General features: G+C 38.7%; 1 pseudogene; it reads left to right on the top strand.

The window, feature by feature from the left end:
* The first annotated feature begins 8,275 nt into the window (after positions 1 to 8,275).
* LOC129883804 (5S ribosomal RNA) lies at positions 8,276 to 8,393 on the top strand (annotated as a pseudogene).
* The last annotated feature ends 562 nt before the right edge of the window (positions 8,394 to 8,955 follow it).

The following is an 8,955-nucleotide window of genomic DNA, read 5'->3' as shown; positions in this document are numbered from 1 at the left end:
TTTTTTATCATATGGAAGACTTGAAAGGTAATGACTCAACTTATTACAGGAGTTCTAATCAGTAGGAAGTGAACAAGAGTCTTAACTCATACTCAGATTTTTAAGAATAGAATAACTCCTAATTTCACATAATAATACTTACATGTAAGACATGCCAAAATAAAATAAAGAGTAGCTTCACATACTCATCACTTCCTAACCTATGGAAGGTTTGAGAAGCCCTAGTTCAATTACTCTAAGAGTGCTTTCATCAAGAAGTAAATAAGGACCGTGAATTACGCTTGGAATTTATGAGTAGATGTACCCTCAAGCTCATATCATTCCTTACTTAACTTGAAGACATGCCAAAAGAAAGGAGAGATAGGCTTTACATACCTCTTATGGGTTACTCGTAACCATGTTCGCGTCATCGTCCTCTGAACCTATTTAACACAAAAATAATACTCATATTAATAACCTTCGACTCTCCACTTCCTACATTTGTATTCAAGTATCTATAGGGACCATTTCCTTGTTCGCCTTTCTTGACTAGTTTATAAGTTAGTTAAGAAGTTAACGGAAATCGGGTAGCACCTCCCCTATAACGTGCCCTATCCAAACTTCTGTTTCAACCTCCAAACCTTAGCATACATATTAACAACCACAACCATCAGCTATACAACATTGAATTACTACCATACTACGCAATATAAGTTCCAAACAACTCACCCAACACCACAATATCAAAATAAGGTTTTCTATCTTTATTTAGTAAAACCTTTAACCACACGAACCGGAGGGTTATGTGGATAAATAACCAGAACCCATACACCTTTTACACTACATTACATCCCTGTAACACACAATTAAACCGTCTCCAACCACAACCCCACAATCGCAACAACACTACTCAATTTCAATTTAACTAGAACGGCCCCAATTTAGTTTGTTTCTTACGTCATGTATACTAGTGAAAGTTTCCTACTTTCAGCTTAATTTAACACATTTGACATACTTCATAACAACATCATTAACTCCAATTCAAAAGGGAGAACCTTACCTTGCCAAAACTTGCCTCAGAAGTTTCTTAACGCGGCTGAAAATATGGCGGCTGCTCGTTACACTTTTTGTGTCGCTCCAAACAGCAAATTTATCTTATTAACACCTTCATTCCATCGTATTACACCATAGATAATTAATTTAAGGAACGAAATCAGAGGGCTTACCTTATTTTGCCCAAATCTGTGGCTGCCTCTCTCTTAGTCTCTAGTTTTCCTTTATTTTTTTGTTCTAAATGTTGAAGAATGAACTATGTAAAGAATGTAATACATATATATATATATGCGGCCCCTAGGACGTCACCTCATCCATGCGGCCCCTCATATGCTGCCACATGGCAGCGTGAGTTCCACCCCAAGCAGGTGCATCACCTACTTAGTCTAAGTAGGTGCATCACCTACTTAGTATAAGTAGGTGCCACGTCTCCTTATTCCTCTTCCGTGGGTTCGTAATATCATCTCACTTTAAGAACCTATGTAACTCTTGCTACGTAATCTCAACATGCACTCAAGTAGCTTAAGTATGTAAGTTATCCAGCTTATGCAAGTAAATCAAGTCCTACGACTCATTACTCGGCCTCCAACTCCTTGAGGATTCTTATAACCCTATTTCGAATCTTCCCTACTATGGGGTATCTTATTCTCCTTTCCTTAGATTTATTTGATAGCGTGGTAGATAATCTAGATCACATGGCACTTTTCAAGAGGCTTAAGACAGTGTTCCAAGGTGTGAAAGTACAGGGTATAACAACAACTACCCCACTCATGACCTGGAACTAACGGTGGTAGTTTTTGCGCTCAAGATGTGGAGGCACTACTTATATGGAGTACATTGCAAGATATATACAGATCACCGCATCTTACAGTTCATTATGAGTTAGAAGGATCTTAATTCTAGACAGCGACATTGGATTGAGCTACTGGCCGATTATGACTTCTCTATCCTCTACCACCCGGGCAAGGCGAATGTAGTAGCGAACGCCTTAAGCCGAAAGATAAAGATTATGGCTAGTTTAGCTTATTTGTCTTCTGCGGAGCGACCCCTAGCCTTGGAAATCTCAGATTCCGAACCGATTTTGGCTTTTGTGGGAGCTCGATCATCTCTACTGGACCAGCATAAATCTGGTGCCAACTCTGAGCTGTCCTTAACCTATCCTAAATAACCCAAACTCTGGGTATGACATCCTAAAGTAAATTGGTACTGTACGGCCTAGGATCTGAATACTCAAACCAACCAACTGGAGTGTGATAATGCCTACCATACAAGGCCTCAAACGGGGCCATCTAAATATGAGAGTGGTAGCTGTTGTTGTACGCAAACTCTGCCAAAGATAAGTACTTCTCCCAATGACCCTTGAACTCTAATACATAAGTTCACAACATATCCTCCCGAACCTAAATAATACTCTCTGACTAGCCATCGGTCTGTGGATGAAATGTCGTACTAAGATCAACCTGGGTGCCTAACTCTCTCTGAAAGCCCACCAGAAACTAGAAGTAAATTGAGATCCCCTATCTCATATAATGGATATTGGTACCCCGTGCAAATGGACCATCTCCTGAATATAGATTCGAGCTAGATGATCTGCAATAAAAGTGGACCGTACTGGCAATAAATGCACTGACTTGGTCAATCGATCAATAATGAACCAAATACCATCATTACCTTTGGATGTTCGAGGCAATCCCATCACGAATTCCATGGTAATCCATTCCTATTTGCACTCGGGAATGGGTAATCTCTAAAAGACTCCACCAGGCCACTGATGCTCGGCCTTAATCTACTGGCAACTTAAATAATGGGATACATACTCAGCTATATCTCTCTGCATACCACACCACTAGTAATGCTGTCTCAAATCTTGATACATCTTTGCGATGCCTGGATGGATAGAATATCTAGAATCATGGGCCTCGTGAAGGATCAACTGAATGAAGTCTCCAACTCTGGGAACACAAAGGCGACCATCAAACCATAGTATGCCATCCGAATCTATAGAAGTATGGCTACCCTCGCCTTATAATACTAACTCTCGAAGCTCTACCAATGCTCCATCCTCAAACTGCTGGCCACGAATCTGGTCCAGTAGAGATGATCGAGCTCCCACAAAAGCCAAAATCAGTTCGGAATATGAGATTTCCAAGGCTAGGGGTCGCTCCGCAAAAGAAAATTAAGCTAAACTACCTATACTCTTCGTCTTCCGGCTCAAGGCGTCCGCTACTACATTCACCTTGCCCAGGTGGTAGAGGATAGAGAGGTCATAATCGGCCAGTAGCTCAATCCAATGTCGTTGTCTAGAATTAAGATCCTTCTAACTCATAATGAACTGTAAGCTATGGTGATCTGTATATATCTCGCAATGGACTCCATATAAGTATTGCCTCCACATCTTGAGTGCAAAAACTACCACCGTTAGTTCCAGGTCATGAGTGGGGTAGTTGTTGTTATACCCTATACTTTCACACCTTGGAACACTGTCTTATGCCTATTGAAAAGTGCCATATGATCTAGATTATCTACCACGCTATCAAATAAATCTAAGGAAAGGAGAATGATATACCCCATAGTAGGGAAGATTCGAAACAGGGTTATAAGAATCCTCAAGGAGTTGGAGGCCGAGTAATGAGTCGTAGGACTTGATTTACTTGCATAAGCTGGATAACTTACATACTTAAGATACTTGAGTGCATGTTGAGCTTATGTAGCAAGAATTACATAGGTTCTTAAAGTGAGACGATATTACGAACCCACGGAAGAGGAATAAGGAGATGTGGCACCTACTTGGACTAAGTAGGTGATGCACCTGCTTGGGGTGGACCTCACGCTGCCATATGGCAGCATATGAGTGGACGCATGGATGAGGTGACGTCCTAGGGGGCGCATATATATATATATATATATATATATATATATATATATATATATATATATGTATTACATTCTTTACATATTTCATTCTTCAACATTTAGAACAAAAAAAATAAAGGAAAACTAGAGACTAAGAGAGAGGCAGCCACAGATTTGGGCAAAATAAGGTAAGCCCTATGATTTCGTTCCTTGAATTAATTATCTATGGTGTAATACGATGGAATTAAGGTGTTAATAAGATAAAATTGCTGTTTGGAGCGGCACAAAAAGGGTAACGAGCAGCCGCCATATTTTCAGCCATGTTAAGAAACGTTTGAGGCAAGTTTTGGCAAGGTAAGGTTCTCCCTTTCGAATTGGAGTTAATGATGTTGTTATGGAGTATGTTAAATGAGTTAAATGAAGCTGAAAGTAGGAAAATTTCACTAGTATACATGACGTAAGAAACAAACTAAATTAGGGCCGTTCTAGTTAAATTGAAATTGAGTAGTGTTGTTGCGATTGTGGGGTTGTGGTTGGAGACGGTTTAATTGTGTGTTACAGGGATGTAATGTAGTTTAAAAGGTGTGTGGGTTCTGATTTTTGTATCCACATAACCCTTCGGTTCGTATGGTTAAAGGTTTTACTAAATAGAGATAGAAAACCTTATTTTGATATTGTGGTTTTGGGCAAGTTGTTTGGAAATTGTATTGCATAGTATGGTAGTAATTTAATGTTGTATAGATGATGGTTGTGGTTGTTAATATGTATTCTAAGGTTTGGAGGTTGAAACGGAAGTTTGGATAGGGCAAGTTATAGGAGAGGTGCTGCCCGATTTCCGTTAACTTCTTAACTAACTTATAAACTAGTCGAGAAAGGCAAACAAGGAAATGGTCCCTATAGATACTTGAATACAAATGTAGGAAGTGGAGAGTCGAAGGTTATTAATATGAGTATTATTTTTGTGTTAAATAGGTTCAGAGGACGACGACGCGAACGTGATTACGAGTAACCCATAAGAGGTATGTAAAGCCTATCTCTCCTTTCTTTTGGCATGTCTTCAAGTTAAGTAAGGAATGATATGAGCTTGAGGGTACATCTACTCATAAATTCCAAGCGTAATTCACGGTCCTTATTTACTTCTTGATGAAAGCACTCCTAGAGTAATTGAACTAGGGCTTCTCAAACCTTCCATAGGTTAGGAAGTGATGAGTATGTGAAGCTACCCTTTATTTTATTTTGGCATGTCTTACATGTAAGTATTATTATGTGAAATTGGGAGTTATTCCATTCTTAAAACTCTGAGTATGAGTTAAGACTCTTGTTCACTTCCTACTGATTAGAACTCCTGTAATAAGTTGAGTCATTACCTTTCAAGTCTTCCATATGATAAAAAAGTAGTACATGTAAAGCTTATCCTTTCCTACTTCTAGAAAGACTGGACTATAGGTAATACAGGACATGGATTTGGAGGTGAATCCATTTATAAGTTCAGGGTATAACTCGTGACTTGTAGTCACCTTTAAATATTAAAGGTCTGAAAGTAGTTAAACTACTATTCTCGAGCCTTCTATATAGTGAGTAGTAAGTGGAGATACCAGCTCCTCTTCTTAAAGGCTCTACAAGGGTAAAAGTCCCTGATTGTATAAATTATATGGCATCACCTTGATACATGCCTCTGATGCCTAAGACTTCACTTTATATGATTCATACTAGCCGTTAGAGGGTACTTAAGACGATTACTACCCTGATCTTCAAATGATGGTTCACTTGATTACTCTATTGAACCTCGGATGATAATTTAGTTGTTTATAGTTACGCACTGCTTTGCTCTTGCATATTGTAATATATCTGTTACCGAGTCCTGGGCCGGCTATAATATCTGTATACGATTATATGATATGTGGATCGGGCCGTCGTTCCTCGTCATTATTATGTGATATGTGGATCTGGCCATTGTTCCTCGACATTATTATACGATATGTATGTATACGGATCGGGTCGTCATACCTCGGTATTATTATATGAGATACGGATCGAGTCGTCGTTCTTCGGCATTGTTATATGAGATACGGATCAGGCCATCATTCCTCGGCATGGTACATATGTGCCTATGATGATAGAATGATGTAGTTATTACACCAAGTCCCCAAACGGGCTGGTTATAGTACGTGATGATAGCATGTATGACTTTATTTTATAAGATGTATGTACGGTAAATGGCTAAATGTTATACTTGCCCCCTGCATCCATATTTCAACTGTGATTTCTTTATAATGTTTTATGCTTACATACTCAGTACATATATCGTACTGACCCCCTCCTTTCTTTGGGGGGGATGCATTTCATGCACGTAGGTACAGATACAGGTTTTAGGAGTCCGCCAGCTTAGGATTCTACTCAGCCAATTTGGCAGAAGTTCCATTGATTCGGAGCTGAGTTGTAGTACCAAACCTCCTATGTATATATTTGTTTATTTAGGGGTACGACGGGGGCCCTATCCCGTCATATGTTACTATTAATATTCTTAAAGGTCTGTAGATATATATGTGGGTTATACATATAAGTTCTGTTCAGTTATGTCTACATGATGTATTGTAAATATTAAGATACTATGGTAGCCTTATCGGCTGGCACGCCTTTTCATGATAAGATACAAATAAAAGAGGCAACAGGCATGAAAATACTATGACCCACTGGGTTTCTTATGTATAGTTCTTATATTGATCATTATATCCACTAGATACGTATATGGGGGCCCAGGTCGGACTCCAATCGCGGCCCATGAGGTTGGGTCATGATAGAAGTGATATCAGAGCAGTTTGTCCTTAGAGTGTCTACAGACCATATCTAGTAGAGTCTTGATTATCGATGTGTTGTGTATCACATCTATAAATAGGAGGCTATAGGACATTTAAGATGTTTCCTTTCTTTCATATTTAAGGTCGTGCGATTGAGCCGAGTCATAGGAAGTGGAATTCCTTATACTAACCTCTGATTTCAGATGAAGGACAATGTTGATAGAAGAAAATGACTGACGATATGGGAAGTTGCAAAGCACACAGGTAAGCCAAGGCACAAGAGAGTTGTGCCAAGTAAGTTATGGAAATACAATTGACATATAAAGTCAGAAATTGAAAGAAAAACGTAGATAAAGTTGAAAATTAAAAGGAAAAGTGGACGGAAAGACTAACAGGCGTAGTTCGAGTTGGACATGTGAGGTAAGTCCATATTTTATACTATTGTTGATATTGGGCGCCTTGTGAGGCTGCGATATGATGTGATATGATATATATATATATGTATATTTATATGTGTTGGCCCTGTGAGGCACTATTGGTATTTTCTACATGCAGGTTTGAGATAGTAAGAAATACAAAGGAAACTCTGCCCAAATTTTCCAAGAAATAAAAAGAGAATGAGATACAGGGTTGTAGTATGTCTTGAAAGGTCATGTCCACAATAATGATGAAATTTAGATAAACTACAAGTATGGCTGACCTCAAGAAAAAAGTTAATTGCTGAATTGATGGCAATAGAAACTGGGAGGTCGATCTTGATATGGTAAACCGAAGTTGGAAAAGACTTATGACCCTAAGAAAATGATTTAAGGAAGACTGATAGATCTGGATAGAATGATATATTAAGGTACCGACTGAATTGATATTGTGATATATACGTAACAAAAAAAAAGAAAGGATGAGAAATCTCCTCTATAGTGAAATAGGAGGAAACTTAAGGGTAAGTAAGAGAAGCGAAAGCAAGTGTGACAAACTAGACTGTGAGTGCATGCCGGTACAGTGAAATGTGTAAAGCAGAATAAATTAAGTGGAAGACAAAAAGGCAAATAGTGAATGAATAAGAAAGACTTACACAGATTTATAGGGAATGTTCAGAATAAAAGGTCAAGTGGTATCCACTGGAATAAAGCTAGTATTATGAGAAGCTTGAAACACGGATCATCAAAGTATAAGTGCTCCCGAGTGGAGAATTTGAACCAATTATGAGCACGAGCTAATTACTGATTGGGATGAATGGAATGTGGCTTTGAATACACCGCTACATTAAGGGTATTACTCGAGTCCCAGTGTTCAAGACTGGAGTTGGTACTGTAAATTGAGGGTTCTAAGCACCTCATGATGGTATTAAGGTTTTGTACATGGGTAACCCAAAGTATAGGGGATGTAAAGGAAGATATGAAAATAACGCAGTATACTAAATAGGTTAGAAAGGACTCCTATGCATTTGGAAAGTTAGAAATAAGCAGATAATGACATGGATACACCCTAAAGGGGGAAGTGGACAAGAGAAATATAAGCATAAGAGAAAATCAACTGATGCTATCATGTGTAAATGGGAACTCTTAAACTTCAAATGAGACCCCATAAGGGATGGATGCGATCATACCAGCACTAACGCACCGGATCCTATCAGAACTCCGAAGTTAAGCGTGCTTGGGCGAGAGTAGTACTAGGATGGGTAACCCCTTGGGAAGCCCTATACGGCTGTGATATGAGATAATATGGGTGTATGTATACATTGACCTTGCATGGCATTGTTGGTAAAAAGAAGTATTGTGTATATGTGACTCCACCATGAAAGATGATAAGACCCTTTGAGATAGGGGATGTAGCTTTGCAAAATAACTTATGCAACTTACGAATGACGGTATGCCAAGAGTAAAACCAGGTGATTACTCGATAAACGAAGTCGGTAGTAGCCATGTAACTGCTATATTTGAATACATTAAGAGAAGGAATAAGATGGTTTGAAGCAAAACCTTTAAGGTATAATCAGTACTAAGGACAAAAGCTATAGTGGAGCCCTAACATCAAATGAAGGAAGTAAGAAATGATACAGGTTTACCTATAGACTAGTATGGCAATGCTAAGGCATCTTCTGAGCCACTTTAAGATCCTACACATGTTCGTGTAAAGGGTACAATATGATATGTGGTAAGAGAACTGGAAAGAACAAATGGAAAATAAATATCACTTGTTCTCTATGCCTACGGGTAATCGACTATCTTAAATTGACTATATGGGTTAATAAGAGGCCTTTGGATGACAACCA

This window comes from Solanum dulcamara, chromosome 3, assembly GCF_947179165.1.
Source record: "Solanum dulcamara chromosome 3, daSolDulc1.2, whole genome shotgun sequence".
Classification (NCBI taxonomy): Eukaryota; Viridiplantae; Streptophyta; class Magnoliopsida; order Solanales; family Solanaceae; genus Solanum; species Solanum dulcamara.
The sequence above is the reverse complement of the archived record's forward strand: the minus strand, read 5'-3'. Positions and strand labels throughout refer to the sequence as shown.